The 15,589-nt window shown below is 53.1% G+C and overlaps 2 long non-coding RNA genes across 3 annotated transcripts in view; one reads left to right on the top strand and one right to left on the bottom strand.

The window, feature by feature from the left end:
* LOC118528286 (uncharacterized) overlaps positions 1-15,589 on the top strand; it is a 53,303-nt gene that overhangs the window by 24,078 nt on the left and 13,636 nt on the right. The window lies entirely within an intron of this gene.
* Positions 7,713-12,846, bottom strand: LOC144381079 (uncharacterized). 2 transcript variants are annotated; one of them, XR_013445554.1, is made up of 2 exons: positions 12,725-12,846; positions 7,713-9,351 (listed from the first exon to the last, which is right to left on the bottom strand). It is a non-coding gene; the product is annotated as an uncharacterized LOC144381079 (long non-coding RNA). The 2 variants fall into 2 exon arrangements; XR_013445553.1 differs by having other exon boundaries at positions 12,719-12,845.

Consider the following 15,589-nt stretch of genomic DNA (forward strand, 5'->3'; position numbering starts at 1 on the left):
AGGGTCATGTCAATTGCACTCCAACTTGTGGGAGGCTGGAAGGAACCACAGCGACATTAATTTAGAGACTCTCCTCTCTGACCCAAGCCATCTGCCACTCCTTCATCCCAGAACTATGTGTTTCCTTGACCTGCTCATCCCAGAACAATTTCTGACAAAGGGGTATACACATCTGCTTGCATACCTCCAGTGACAAGAACCTCACCACCTCACCAGTCAGCTCTAAGTCAGCTTTGTCAGGAGGGCCTTCCCTTGTTGGGGAGAAATTTTTATTTCTCCCATTTCTTCACTGCCTACATTTACATTGCCTTGATTTACAAACAATGGAGCTGGCTTCCTTGGACATCTCTCCTCTAGGCTAAACAAGCCCAGGGCCCCCAGTGGACCTTGGAGACTGAATTTAACTTTGTTTTTCTTCCTGCACAATCAAGCCCTGATTTTAAGACCCCTTCACATCTTTGGGATCAGGACCCCTTTGAGAATCTAGTAAAAGCTGTCAACCATCTCCATGGAAAATAATGCACATCCACACAAAATGTTATGTATTATGCTGGGGGTTCCATGGGCTCTAAGAACCCTTTCCTTAATGTCATAGTTTCTAGAATGTGGTTGGCCTTCAGGGTTAATTTATGTATTTGACAAGTGTTTAGGGAGGGCCTACTATGTGCCAGGCACTGTTTCAGGTGCCCAGAATGGAAGTGTGAACAAACCAAATCCCAGCTCCAAGAATTTACAGTCTAGAGCAGGAGATAGACACAAACAAGGAAGCCAACACATAAGTCAATTTTATATCGTGACAAATTCAAGGAGGAAAATGAAATGGTGTAGCATAATAAGAAGTGGCAGGATGAGGAGTGTTATTTTAAGTTGGGAGGTCAGAGAGGGCTTGGGGGGTGACATTTGAATAGAGGTCAGAGGACAGTGGGGAAAGAAGGGCCTGGGGGTCAGGCAGGAGTTAGGATGAGTGTCAAGACCCTGAGGCAGAAGGAGCATGGGATCTTCACACAAGGAGACCAGGGAGGCTGCAGTCTGGAGGGGAGGGGGCATGAGATGGGGTTCGAGGGGCACATGGGCCAGGCGGGAGTGGCCCCGGGGGGCCACTGCATCTAAGTGCAGTGAATGACACTGCCAGACACATTTTGAAAGGTCACTCTTAAATGGGGCTGGGGGATCAAAATGCATTCCCCTTTCCCGTTTTCTTTTTCTTTTTTTTTAAGCTCTAGATCGAGTCACGTGCTCTACGGATGGAGCCGGCCAGGCGCCCCTTCCCTTTCACATAGTTCTGTCTCTATGAAGAAATCCTAGGAAAATAGAAAAGAAACTAGTAACAGGGGTTACCTAGAAAAGCAAGACTTCCCAGCATTTACATTTTATATTAGTGTAACCCCAGGTGTGTATCCCCTGCATTCCTGAGGCCTGCCGTAACAGGTGACAAACCGGCTGGCCCGCCACAATGGAAATGTCGTGTCCTCTAGTTCCAGAGGCCAGAAATCTGAAATCAAGGCAATGGCAGGCCCCGATCCCTCTGAAGGCGCTAGGGAAGCTCCTTTGCCTTGCTTCTTCTATCTTCTGGTGGTTTCCTTGGCCGGAGGCCACATCACTCCAATTTCTGCCCGAAATTGCCTCCTCCTCTTCTGTCTGTCAAATCTCCCCTGCGTGTCTCTTGTAAGGGTACTTATCACTGAATCAGGGCCCACCTGGAAAACCCAGGGTGAGCTCTTCGTCTCAAGATCCTTAACTTAGGGGCGCCTGGGTGGCTCAGTCGGTTGACTGTCTGCCTTCGGCTCAGGTCATGATCCCAGGGTCCTGGGATCGAGCCCTGCATCAGGCTCCCTGCTCATCGGAAGCCTGCTTCTCCCTCTGCCTGCCGCTCCCCCTGCTTGTGCTCTCTCTCTCTCTCTCTCTGTCTCTATCAAATAAATAAAATTTTTAAATCTTTTTTTTTTTTAAAGATTTTATTTATTTATTTATAGGACAGAGAGAGACACAGCGAGAGAGGGAAGACAAGCAGGGGAAGTGGGAGAGGGAGAAACAGGCTTCCCGCTGAGCAGGGAGCCCGATGTGGGGCTCGATCCCAGGACCCTGGGATCATGACCCGAGCCGAAGGCAGACACTTAACAACTGAGCCACCCAGGTGCCCCAAAATTTTTAAATCTTAAAAAAAAAAAAGATCTTTAACTTAACCACATCTGCAAAAACCCTTTTTCCGAATAAGGTCATGTTCACAGATTCTACGAACAGATCTGAACATACCCTTGGGGGTACCACCATTCCACTCATCACAATACCTCTTCCAAAAGATCAGAGTCAACTTTAAAACTTTGTTCTGGCTCTGGGGTGGCCAGTAGACTCTAGGGTGTCAGGGTGGAGACAGCAGGAGGGGAGGGAGGTGGGGAGAGGTGGGTATATGTGGGAGCAAAGGCCCATAGGATTCCAGAGGGATCTGAGGTGGGAGGGGAGGGAAGGTCAGAGAGCAGCATGCCAACCCCCCCCCACCCCCACCCCACCCCATGCCCGGGGCTGGCTTGAACCAATAGGCAGGCTTTGGTACCTTCACTGAAGCTGAGAAGATTGGAGGACATGGGAGCTCCAGGGAGGTGGGAGATGACACATGGGAGGGAGAAGTTTCAGACTTTTCATGGGAGAAGGTACCATATAGGTCGCTGGATGCACACGTGGTGAGGGCTCTGAATGCCTTTAAGGGAAGGGAAGCCTCAAGCAGACAGAGGACAGGCCCAGGCGACAGAAACCCCATCACCTCCCTCGTTTTGAAAGCTCAGCATCGACTCATGCAAGCCTGGGCTGCAGCCACATCCCAGAGGCGGCTGTGACTCAGCCTGGGAGTGTAGGTTTCTCCCGTCCTACACTTAAGCAACCAGTTCTTTTAATCTAAATGCAAGACTTCCATCTCCAGTGTAAATTTCGGGATCCCTATGACTAATCTTTGCACATAATCCCACCTCCCAAACCAGACAGGGCAGTATGCATAGTATGATCGCATTTCTGTGGGAGGGAGAAACAACTCTCTTTATGTGTATATATAATGATTGCGAACCCTCACTGACATGGGATGCTGGGCACTGCTTCGTTTCATTGTGTCTATGATCATTGTTCCCCTCCTCATTTATGCCCACTTGTGGACAGCAGGGCATATTGAAAGTGCAAGGAGATACCTCCAAAGCTGTTAATAGTGGTTGGTTCTGAGAAGGGTGTGGGAAGGAGTACGTATTATGTAGTCTGCATTGTTTTGAATCCTCTTCAAGGAACATGCTTCTTTAATTACAAAATATGCATTTGGTCATCAAAAATCTGGAAGACCATACACGGAAATGTCAACCGCGGTTACATCTGGGGCATATGAATCTGGGAAACTGTCTACCTTCTACACTATACAGTTTGGTGGTATTTGAACTTTATGCAGTGAGCAGAGACTGCTTTTGTAAGCAGAAAGACCAATTAAGACCTAACAAAAAAAGAAGCGTAAAGAGGAAGAGGTGAGTCAGCAGCTCTTCTGGGATCCCCAGCAGCTTCAGGAGGGGCCCCGCCTAACTTCACAAGCCCATTTTCCCTATCCCCCTCCATCCCCACTGCACACATCCTTACTGGGGAGCCTGTGCCTGGCCCGGGCACCAACTGCTCCTGCCCTTCTCCCTCACAACCTCTAAACCACGCGCTGCCAATCCCGGCCCACAGGGCCCTCACCCTCCTTTAGCAGCTCTGCAGTCTAGGGAATCCCTTCCCGTACCAGCTCACATTTAATCCTCCCAGTGACGCTGTGAGGTGGGTATTCTCATGCCCATTGCACAGATGCAGAAACTGAGGCTCAGCAAAACTCAGCTCCTTGCCCAAAGCCACAGAGCGAGTCTGTGATTGTATCTGGGCCCCAATTCCCAGGCCAGCTTCACCAATGCTGCATCGGGTTCAAGCTCATGTCGGGAACTTGAGTCTCAGGATGTAAAACAGACCTGTTGAATCTCGCTTAGACACATGAAAGGGCAGGTGTGCTCAAGAACCCACAGCCAGGCACCTGAAACCAGCCGGAGCCTTGCCTGGCACTGCCCAGGCCTGGGGCTGAGCCTGAAGTGAGAGCAGAATGGAAGGCCGTTGGGCCCAGATGGAGAAGGGTGGGAAAAGGCAATAGGAAAGGGGGCGGACAGCCCGTGTGCTTACAAGACAGGAGCAGGCAAACCCTACCATCTGGGAGAGTGGGTAGGGCATGGGCTGGGGCAGGATCCTGCATAGGACTCTGAGCAAATCACGTAGTACCTCTGGGCCTCCGTTCTCTCATCTGGAAAATGGGCATTATAGTAGCACTACCTTAGAGCATAGTTCTGAGGATGAAGTGAGGAATCCTTGTGATGCATTCAGCACGATGTCCGGATATAAATACAGGCTAAAAAATGCTTCTTGCTGTTGGTGAGTGAACTGGCTTGCTCAAACCCATTCAGTTCCTTTTGCTGAACATACACTAAGAGCTTGCTCTGAGCCTGACCCTGGCGATACAGAGATAAGATGGATGAAGCTCCTGTTCTCACTTACCTTACGAGCCCTCAGGGGAGGCTAGCCCAGAAGGAAGCCCACCATTCCTGTGGGCCTACAGTGTGGAGGAATAATGACGGGGGTGGAGTTAGACAGATGCTGTGGGGCCTCGAATGCCAGGCTAAACCATCTGGGCCTTCTCGTGTCTGCCTGGGAGCCATAGCAGGTCTTAGAGCAGGGGAGTGGCCGACCCAATCACCTCACTTGGAAATGGAGTCTTGCTGCCTGCAGCCGGCAGGGCTTCTGAGCTGTCGAGGCAGGAACAGTGAGGGAAAAGGGTGGGACATGGAGGCCTACCCTGGGGCGGGGACAGTGTTGGCTGCAGGGAAGGGTGCGGGCCGCCTTGGTGAGGCCACACGGAGGGTCAGGGAGGGGTTCAGCCCTGGAGAAAGCGGCAGGGGACGAATCCCTTCCGACTCAAGCAAAGGCAGAGCTACTGGGTCTACTTAGGGAGGGGGCTGATCACTAGAGTCTATCTCAGGTGATCTCATTTCCTTTCTGCTTTTGTGTGTTTCCCCTTTCCTACACTGAGTAACTAGAAGAGAGGGGGCAAGCCATCACTGTCTGGGAGCCCCAGGGCAGGAATCAGGTGGCCTGTGTCACCCAAGGGCAGGGGAGCTGCTCTGGGGCAGCCAGAGAGAACAAGCCGGACTCGGGGGAGTGAGCTCCAGGGGCCAGGGGAAGAGCCTGGGCAGCCTGGCCCCTCTGAAGCTCAGTGCCCTCAGGGTCCCCGGGGGACAATGACACCATGGTAGAGGCAGGGGGTGGAGTGGAGGTGTCTGGGCTCCCCCGCCCCCAACCCTCTGGCTCCAGGCATGTCTGTGTCCAGGTCCTCTTCCTCCCAGACATGGGCCAGCTCAGCACAATCCCTCAGGGTGCCTGGCAGGGTGCCCAGAAAGGCAGGCCGGGGTCCAGCCCCTGGCTGCCTGCCCCCTCAGCCTCCATTGGCCCAGCTGCCCCAATTCGGGACAGCCTATTTCTCCTGGGGCAGCCCAGTCAAATGGGAAAGTCGGGCTCATGTTTATCAGGAAAAGACCAAGACTCACTCCAGCAAGAAGCCGCGGCAGAAGCTCTGCCCCGTCACTTGGTGGGTTCAGCATGAGCCCAGCATATGCCACCAGCTGACTGAGTTCCCCTTTCTGGGCCTCAGTTTGCCCTTTGACTCCTGAGCCAATCCATGCATTCATTCCCACGCACCGCCCCCCCCCACCGTGGGCATCTACTGAGTGTCAGACCTGCAGATGGCATTCAGGAGACGGTGAACCCAGATCCCAGGACTTGGGGAGTGTCCGGCCTGCTTACGCCCTCGGCGGGCCCTGGGTGCTGGGGACACGGGGCGGGGTGGGGGAGTGCTGCGCTTTGCGTGAGGATGGGAGCCGTGCTTCCCGCTGCATCCGCTGCCACAGGCGCCCAGAAGAGGGCGGCAGAGAGCGGGCTCCGAGCCGCAGGGAGCCCGTGACCTTGGCAGTCCGCGAAGGCGGAGGCCTGGGGATTTTCAGGCTCACTGCTGTCAGGAAAAAGTTTCACAAGTGCCTCCCGCACAGCAGCGTTTTCTCGGTTCCGGGCCCCGGGCAGCCGACACCCCCACACTCTGCAGTCCCGGGAGGAACCCCTCCCAGGGCAGGCGGGGGGGGGGCCGGGGGGGCTGGGGGGCAGTCCAGCAGGAATGCCCGGCTGGGACCACACCCGGGAGGGGGCAGTGGAAAGGCCAGGGAGGGCAGCCCCGCCGGGTCACCCGTGGGCGGGGTGACCGTGCCCCCGGGGCTTGGGCTTGTCCTGGGAGCACCGGGCACCCTGCGGGTCTTTGCTTCGTTTTCTAAAGATCCTGGGGGTGCTGTGGAGGACAGACTCAACAGGCACACAGACACACACTCGTGTTCTCACGCCCGCGGCCGCACACTCAGACACGCACACACTGACACATTCTCACACACTCGGATGCGCGCACACGGACACATCCAGGTACCCACGAACACACATTTCCGGATCACACTTAACACTTTCACACAAACACCCACACGCGAATGCACCCCCAGCTCGCACTCTCACCAGCATGCTCATACTCACTCGGGTGTATACACTCAGCTCACACATTCACACTCTCAAACGCATGCAAACACACACCCGTGTTCACACAACTCCCACAGTGCTCACGTACACAACTCACATGTATTCAGTCACACACGTTCACACACATTCGGCCCCGCCCGGAGAGGAGCAGGTGGAGCCGGCGGGAGTGGGGGGTGGTGTCTGTGAGCTCTGGGGTGTGCTGGGGTTCCAGAGCTGGTCCCAGCTCTCAGCATCTGTGACGCACTGCTTCCCCCCACCCACTTCCTAAAGGGATTTGGGATGGTTTAGAAGGTTAAATCCTGCCCCCAAACAGGAGGGTAGGAGCCTCAAAATCATTACCCTTGCTTCTCCAGGCCCAGGGCCTTCTAACCTTGTAAGGACCCGGGGGTCTGTAGTTGCCCCAGGCCCAGCCCTGCCCGACCATCCCACTGCACTCTCTCTCCTCCCATTTGTCCCTGCTCTGTGCCAGCATGACCAGCGCCACCTGGGCTGCCCTGGGGCCACCAGGCTCTGCTCCCCCTCCCCCCTCCCTGAGGACTGCTGGGCTGGAGGACATTTGAACAACTTCCTCCCCAAGGGTGTTTGTCATTCACCATCACATAGGCCCCTAGGCTGAAATCTGGGCTTTGAGCTCTCTCTTCCTCAAGGTGAGTTCCCTGCCACCCAGGACCCCGCAGTGCTGAAGCAGAGTGCCTCCCCTCATTGTTCTAGATTCTCAGTCCTCATGCTCTGCTCTTCCGACCCTCGGTCCCTACACAACCCGCCACCACTTCCCAATGAGGGGATAAGTTCCTGGAATTCAAATAAGCTACGCAGTGACACATCCTGATACTTCAAAGTTGCTCACGTGGGTATTTCAGTCAGCTCGTGCTGTATAACAAACCAACTCAAAACTCGGTGGCTTAAGGGGTGCATGCATGGCTCAGTCGGTTAGGCGTCTGACTCTCGGTTTCAGCTCAGGTCATGATCTCATGGGTCGTGGGATCAAACCCCGAGACCAGCTCCACGCTCAGCAGGGAGTCTGCTTAAAGATTCTCTCCCCCTGCCCCTTCCCCCACTAGTGCAAGTACGTGCACACACTCTCTCAAATAAATACATAAATCTTAAAAAATAAAAACAGCAATTTATTATTTCTCATGATTCTGTGGGTGGGCTGGGCTCATCTGGGTAGTTTTTCTGCTCCACATGGTGTTGGCGCTCAGGCAGGTGCATTCAGCGGCTTCCAGCTGGACTGACTTCAGGCATGGCTGGATCCAAAGGCCCAGGTAATGTCATCAGGACTGCGTCACACTTTGTGTTCAGTGCTCTGCTTGGCTGGGACTAGGAAGTCCAACATGGCTTGGTGCTGTCAGTATGGTGAATGGAATATCTAGAGGCTGCCCAGGCCTCCTCTCTCATATGGTCCCTCCAGTAGGGTGGCCAGACTTCTTTACACGGCAGCTCAGGGTCTAAGAGAGCAAAAGCAGAAGCCGCAACCCTCTAAGACCTAAGCTTGGAACGAGCACAGCGCCCCTGAAGCCTCTGTTGGTCAAAGCAAGTCATACAGCAAGCCAGGCTTCATGACTTAAGGGGAGGGCAAATGGACGTCACCACAGTGGGGGGACTGTCACACACACACAGCTGAGAAGAGTCATTGGCAACCGCTTCTGCAGGCACTCCACCACTACGAGCGTGCGCATTAAGCTCCCAACACGTTTCCTAGGAAAGAAACTGAGCAGCACGTATATCCGGCCCCTGGCATGATTTTACATTCCTCGTCACAAAATTCCTATCTCCACTTCCAGGGCGAATTACACTTTGGTTAGTGTATTATGGGGGACTATTCCATCTGCAAGTGACGGGAACCCAGCTCCAACTGTCTTGAGCCAAAAAGATAACGTATTGACTCATATGCTGGGAAATTCAGGGATGGACATGGCTGGATCCAGAAGCTCAGATCATGTCATCAGGCATGTGTCACACTTTCCATCCTTGCTCCGCTGTCCTCTGTGTTGCCCTTTTTCCCTTATTCTCAAGCAAGCTCATTCTACGAGATGCAAAGATGAGGTCACCAGCAAATTAAAAAAAATAAGAAGAAGAAGATTTTTTTTTAAAAAGGAGGTGGTGCCTGGCATGTTCAGTCAGTGGAACATATAACTCTTGATCTCAGGTTTGTGAGTTTAAGCACTACAATGGGTTAGAGATTACTTAAAAATAAATTAATTAATAAAATAAAATAAAATAAAAGTGGTCCCCATCAACTTGAGATTTGCATCATATCAGTTTTGTACCTCCCACGGAAAAAATGATATCCCCCACCCCTCAATAATTTCAGCAAAAGAACCAGGGGTATCATTCAATGACACGGACTTCACCATGATCCAATCTAGGAAACAATCATCGAGACTCCATTTAGCAGGCCTGGGTACTGTGCCCTCCCCCTAAAGGAGAAGAACGGGTGAAATTAGCCCCAGCAGAAGAACCACATGGACTGAAAGGAAAAGAAAAGCAGGTGATGTTACCATAGGCGGAGGAGGGCAAACACAACAGAGCGCCACTGCATTATGCACTTGGTTAACAGAGAAAGAAAATCATATGAGCTCAGCTGGAGATAAGCCTTTTCCTGATTCTGAATTCCAGAATGGACGTCTTTGTAGGAGTTAAATCCAGGGCATTTCCCAACATGGCAGACAACAGCTTCACCTCCATTTTTGCAGAGATAATGGAAATATCCTTCAAGTATGCATTTCATAAATTCCCAACCTGTGAAAGTCAATGACAGAACACTTCATTGCCCCAAGGAAAGGCAATTTTGTAGGTCGCTGAGCTCACAGGTTCCCAGTGAGAAGCTTCCAAATGTCAGGGTGGTGTTCAGTCAGCCTGAAGAACAGAGAGGCTGTCCCTTCTCTCACATCAGGCATCTCTGCAAGCCTTCCCTGCCTTCCCTCAGCAGTCTCAGTGTGTCCTATGCCACTCAAATACCTGCTTTGGGTCAAGAGCAAGGGTTCAGACTTTGGCTACAGTGATAGAAGGTCAAGACTCACAAACTACTGAACTTTTAGAGCTGAAAGAGATCAGAAATATCATGCTAATTCTTCCATTCTCCCCTTCCACAAAGATGGACTTATTAGCTTGAATGGTAGCTACCCAGCATAAAGACTAGGCATGGCCAACCTCCTTTGCCACTAGGCATGGCCATGTGACTTAGTTCTGGCCAATGGGATGCAAGCATAAACATCACCTGGGAGCTTCTGAGGCTCTTCTTTTGCCCTTTCTATCTTTGTCCCTTCATCTTTCTTTTCTTTTCTTTTCTTTTTTAAATTTTTTAAGTAATCTCTACACCCAGTGTAGGGCTCAAACTCACAACCCCAAGACCAAGAGTCTCACGCTCCACCAACTGAGTCAGCCAGGTGCCCCTTCCTTTCATCTTTCTGACTCTTTCCTATCTTCCGTCTTCCTGGAATGTGGGTATGATGGCCACCATTTTGTACCATGAGGAATAGGGCCACACCATAGCGAAGGTGGATGTGAACCAGAAGGATTTAGAGAGCCACTAAGCAGCCCCGGACCACCCATCTTTGTGCTTCTTTGGAGGTATAAATAAGCATCCAAGTTGTGTAAGCCATTATTGTTTTGTACTTATGTTTCCTGTAGTCAAATCTAATCCTAGTTGATGACATTATCTCTTCTGACTTTCCCATGTCATTTACCACCATCCCCCAAATATACAGAATTCTCTCCAAACCATTGCTTAAAGGATAATTTGTATAGCTCACACAACTGCTACCTCTCAAGGTCATTTCATCTCTGGAATAGAATTGTTGGGGATGTGTTAGAAAATTCTTACTCATCTTCATTCATTCCATCTGCGTACAGCCAAGCGTTCAGGACAACCAGAGTCCTGCTGATGGCGCTCATGGGCTCCCAGGACTTCTTTCCTCTGATTCTCTTCCTTCCTCACAGGGCCTGCCTGCTTTCAGCACATTCCTCATGCCATTTCCCAGAGCCCCGTGGGAAAAGATGCCCATGTCCACAGCGCCCTGGCACATGGGTGAGGCTTTGGGTTTGCATGGAGCTTTTGATTCTGTGATGCAGTATATTATATATCAGTGCAAGTGGAGATACTTGGAATATGTGATAAGAATTCCTCACATTTGCCTAGCAGCTTACACACTTGATAGTAATAGTAATAAGAGAGATAGTAATAATAACATCCCCTTTACAGAAATTTAAAGGAATACATAAAATGTAACATGAAAATGCAAAGTAAAAATAGGAGCAGGATGGGGCACCTGGCTGACTCAGTCAGCGAAGGCTGTGATTCTCGATTGTGAGTTCAAGCCCCATGTTGGGTGTAGAGATTACTTAAAAATAAAATCTTAAAAAAAGTAAGAGCAGAAGAATAAAGAAAGAGGACGGGTCAAAAAATATAATCAGACCAATAAATATCAATCATCTACGCACAGAGCACAACTAGATACTTTGCTGCTATTTATCGAGTGCTTATTCTTCACAAGGTCCTGAAATAAACAGGGGGCGCTATGTGATTACATTCTCACAAGTCTCGTGGCAGTTAAATATTATTATTGCTAATTTGCAGATGATGACAATGAACCTCGGGGAGGTTAAGAGCCCTTTCTAAGGTCTCTTGGGCGCTAATGGTCGAGTCGGCTCCTGGACCCCCGCGCTCCCCACCGTCTTTCCTCCTCATTCCTTTAGGCAGACTGGCACCGCAACCTGGAACACCCTTCCCTGCCCCTTTCTTGGTGACACTGGCACTTTCTCCTCCATATCTCAGCTTAAAAGTCACCTCCTGGGTGAGGCCTCCCCTGACCTCTGATCTCTTCCCTCTTGGATAGTTCATTCACAATAAGTCTCCTCAGCACACACCACAGTTTATAATTAGGTGTTTCTTCAACCCCCATCCCCCTGCCTGTGAGGCCAGGAATTGCATCTGTCTTGGCTGCTGCTGAGTCAGCCGCACCTAGAACAGAGCCTGGCACATTCCAGAGCTGAAAGCGTGGTGAGTGAACGATAACCAGTGTCTGTGGCCACCGGGTTCCCCTACCTTCCAGGAGGCCTCACGGAGGCTCTGACTCCTGGGACCAAAGGGTCCCTCAGAGCTCGCCTCGTCCCATCCCTGCTTCCTAGAAAAGGGGAAACTGAGGCCAGAGAAGGCAAGGCACTTGTCAGGGCCCCTCAGTGGCTAGACACAGAGCTGGGGGGACAGCAGGGGCCTGGTTCCGGGCCGAGGGCCTGACACCAGTGGGCGCCCTCAACTGGGTCAGGTTTGTATCTGTGAAGGGATGAAGTAAGGTGGAATGCCCCCCAATGTGGCGGGTAGGAGGGGCTGCCTAAAACAATGTGGTCAACCCAGGAAGGAGGTGGAGAGGCCTGCTGGCCTGGCTGGGAAGGACTCCAGCAGGGGCCTTGCTCGGTCTCCTCCCAGCACGGGGGGAAGTAAACACATTCCGAGGCTGTGCAGGCATTCACGGGCCCGCGCCACCCCACCAGCTGCCGGGGCCTCAGGTCCCTGGCTAGTGGCCTGTTGTGTTATAGAAGGGAGGGCCCAGAGAGGGTACATGACTCACCCAGGGTCAGAGCGGTAGCTGCCTCTGCCCCAGAGCACAGAGGTGAAAGGGACACAGCGTATCTCTCCCCTCCCCAATCCTGGATGGGGCTGCTCAGACGCCCAGGGACTGCTGGGCGAGCTCCCAGCCAGGGTGGGGGCCTCTCTGAGCATCAGCATCTGGTCTCCTCCACTGGCGAGGACTATGAGGAGGAGGGCACTGGGGCCCCCTGACGAGGCAGGAAGGGCCTGTAGGGAAGCCCCTGGCCCTACCTCCCTATGTACAGATGAGGACAGCAAGGCCCAGAGGGCAGGGCCCGGCCCCAGCTGCACAGCAGGACAGGGACTAAGCAAAGACCAGAACCCAGGTCCTGTGGAGAATGGCTTCGCACGCGCGTGTGTGTCTGTGTGTCTGTGTGTCTGTGTGTCCCTGACACCGCCCATCCTCTTCAGCCCTCACCCCGCCCCCTCCTCCCCTCAGCCCTGTCTGGCCCTCCACACACACTGATTCTTCTGCCCGGAATTCCCTCCTTGACCCTTCTGGACCAGGCAAACTCCTACCCGTACTTCAAACCCGGTCTGAGCTTTCCCACCACGCAGAGCAGCCGGCCCGGGGGCAGGGTGGGTCCTGCGGCGGCCGCGGTCCTGGGGGACCCATGCCGGGCCTCCGATCCCAGCGGCTGGAAACCTGGCTCTGGGCAGCAGGTGGGGCTGATTCACATGGGAAGACAGGGCGGGTTGGGTGTGACCTGTGTGTAAAAAGTCTGAGTGCCTCCTGAGAAGTGCCTAGGTTCTGGGCTGGGAGAGCGGGTCTTGATTTGCCTCTCCCTGGGCTGTGGGACCTGGAGGGAGTTCTTCCACCCCGCAGGGAGATCTCATCAAGACACAGAGTCCTGGGTCTAGAGCTAGAAGCACGAGGCAGTTTTCTTTCTCTTTTTTTTTCATCATATATATTTTTTCTGCAATACACAGCTTTATTATTAACTTTTAAGGCAAAATTTATATACCATGAAATGTACAGATTTTAGTGCACAATTTGATAAGTTTTGTCAAATGTATATGCCTATCAAATCAGCACTCCAAGTTTTCAACTCTGGTGCCAGCTGCAGCTGATTAATAGTAGAGCTGTCTGGGGTGCTGGGTTAAGGAGGATTCAGAGGGAGGGCGGCTGGTGGTAGACCTGTCACTTACTTGATACCGGTAGGCTGGGCATCTCTGAGGGCCCTCCCTGTCCTGATGAACATACCCCCCGTGATCTGAATCAGCAGGGCCCAGGATAGGCAACAGGGCTGCGTCTCTCCCCCGCCCCGCCCCTGCAAGCCTCTGGTCACCACACACAGGAGAGAGCCCCGCATCTCAGAGGAGATAAGAGTCCTTCTCAGGCGAGTGGGCCTCTGGCTATGGGCTCCAGCCCTTTCCCCTCTGTTGGCCCCAGATCAACATTCTTTCCAGCTTGTTTCCCCCACTGCTTTTCTTCCTGAGCTGCCGCTGGTTTATTCTGGCCAGGTCAGCAGAGAACAGGCCTCTGCAAGCATGCGGCTAAGCGGCTTCCTGCCTGCCGCCAGGAGGGGCTGGGGGCGCTGGGCTGGGGAACGAGAGGAGGAGGGCTGGGAGGCTGAAGTCCGTCCCGCGCGATAAGCAGCCTTGGACGTTGCCCGGAGAAGGAATTTCCTGTTGCTGCTCCCTTTCTCCCTTGTGCGTGTGGCTCCCGTCCTTCCTCCAGCGCCACGGTGTCTGGGCCCTCAGAGGGCTCAGTAGGTCAGAGAGGCCCTCTGGAGTTTCTCGCGGGTAAAATGGGAGCTAGAGCACTGAACTCATTTTGATAGGTGATGGCTAAGAAATTTTACTGGGCTGACTAGTGCACCCCCCTCCCCCAAATTCACATCCACCTGGAACTTGTGAATGTGACCTTCTTTGGAAATAGGGTCTTGGCGGGTGTAATCCAGTTAAGATGGGTCTTGCTGGGTCAGGGTGGGCCCCAAATCCGACATGCCTGGGGTCCTCATGGGAAATTTGGACACAGAGACAACATGGAGATACCCACAGAGAGAAGCCATGTGAAGACAGAGTGATACCGTCCCAAGCCAGGGAACGCTGGAAGCTACCAGAAGCTGGAAGAAGCCGGGAATGATTCTCCCCCACTGGCTTTGGAAGAAGCGTGGTCTAGCTGACACCTTGATTCTGGACTTTGGCCTTGGGAGCAGTGGGAGAATACATCAGTGTTTCGAGCCGCGCGGTCGGTGGTGATTCGGTGTAGCAGGCCCTCAGTAGGGGCAACTCAGGACGACGGCTCCTGGCCGGGCCTCCTCCCTCCATCCCTGTGCCCCCCCCCCCGCCCGCCCCCGAGCCCAGCGGTCTTCCTGACTCGCAGCCCTGACTGCCTCCCCGCCTCGGGCACAGGCCCTGTCACTGCCATGCCTGGCCGGCACGTGTCACCCCAGGCTGCGCACAAGGGTCGGGGCAGGTCAAGAAGTGTGGGGGCAGATGCCGTTCTCACCAAGGTTGGCTGAGATCAGGCCCAAAAAAGACCGGTTCTCCCACAGCATGGAAGACCAAGGTGGACACGGGCCCTCAGTGGCCCCCAGATTCTAGAATCTGCCAGGGCAGGGGCGAGTCCACTTTGTCCCTTCAGCACCTGGTGCGAGGCCTGACATTTAGCAGCACTCGCTGTACCTCAGGCCCCGGTCTCAGTGCTCATATTTATCCCTCACAGCAGCCCTGTGACATGCCATCAATGCCCCTATTCTACATCTGAGGAAACTGAGGCAAACAGAGCCTACGTGACTTGCCCAAAGTCACCCAACTGGAACATGGCGGAGCCAGGATTCAAACCCAGGTGGTGTGGCTGGCGTGCCCAGAGTTTTATCTCCTCATCATCAATATTTATTGAATTAACAAAAGGCTAGGGGCACCTGGGTGGCTCAGTCAGTTAAGCATCTGCCTTTGGCTCAGGTCATGATCTCAGGGTCATGGGATTGAGCCCCGTGTAAGGCTTCGTGCTCAGCAGGGAGTCTGCTTCTCCCTCTCCCTCTCCCTCTGCCACTCCCCCTGCTTGTGCACATGCTCTCTCTCTCTCAAATAAATAAAATCTTAAAAAAAAAAAAAAAAAAGGCTAAAGCCAGGGTGCCGCTCATGACGGATTCACACATGTTCTCTGAGGGCCCAGTCCCCAGGGAGGATGCCACGCTCCACCCAAAGGGGCCCAGGAGTGAGTACAACACGAGTTCTAGTTGAAGACAGAACTATCACTTTCATCAAGCCCACACACGATCTGGCCAATGTGCCCCCAGGACCCCACCTTGTACTGGTCAGTCTGTCTAAGGCAGGTTTCCCCCAGCGGGTTCCACGGTTGGCCCAGAGCTAGTTCCATAGTCCATGTCTAGAGCCCCCCTTGTCCTCCTGCTCCCTTGTGCTTGGCTCATGTTTTGACTT

Source organism: Halichoerus grypus, chromosome 2 (assembly GCF_964656455.1).
Source record: "Halichoerus grypus chromosome 2, mHalGry1.hap1.1, whole genome shotgun sequence".
Taxonomy (NCBI): Eukaryota; Metazoa; Chordata; class Mammalia; order Carnivora; family Phocidae; genus Halichoerus; species Halichoerus grypus.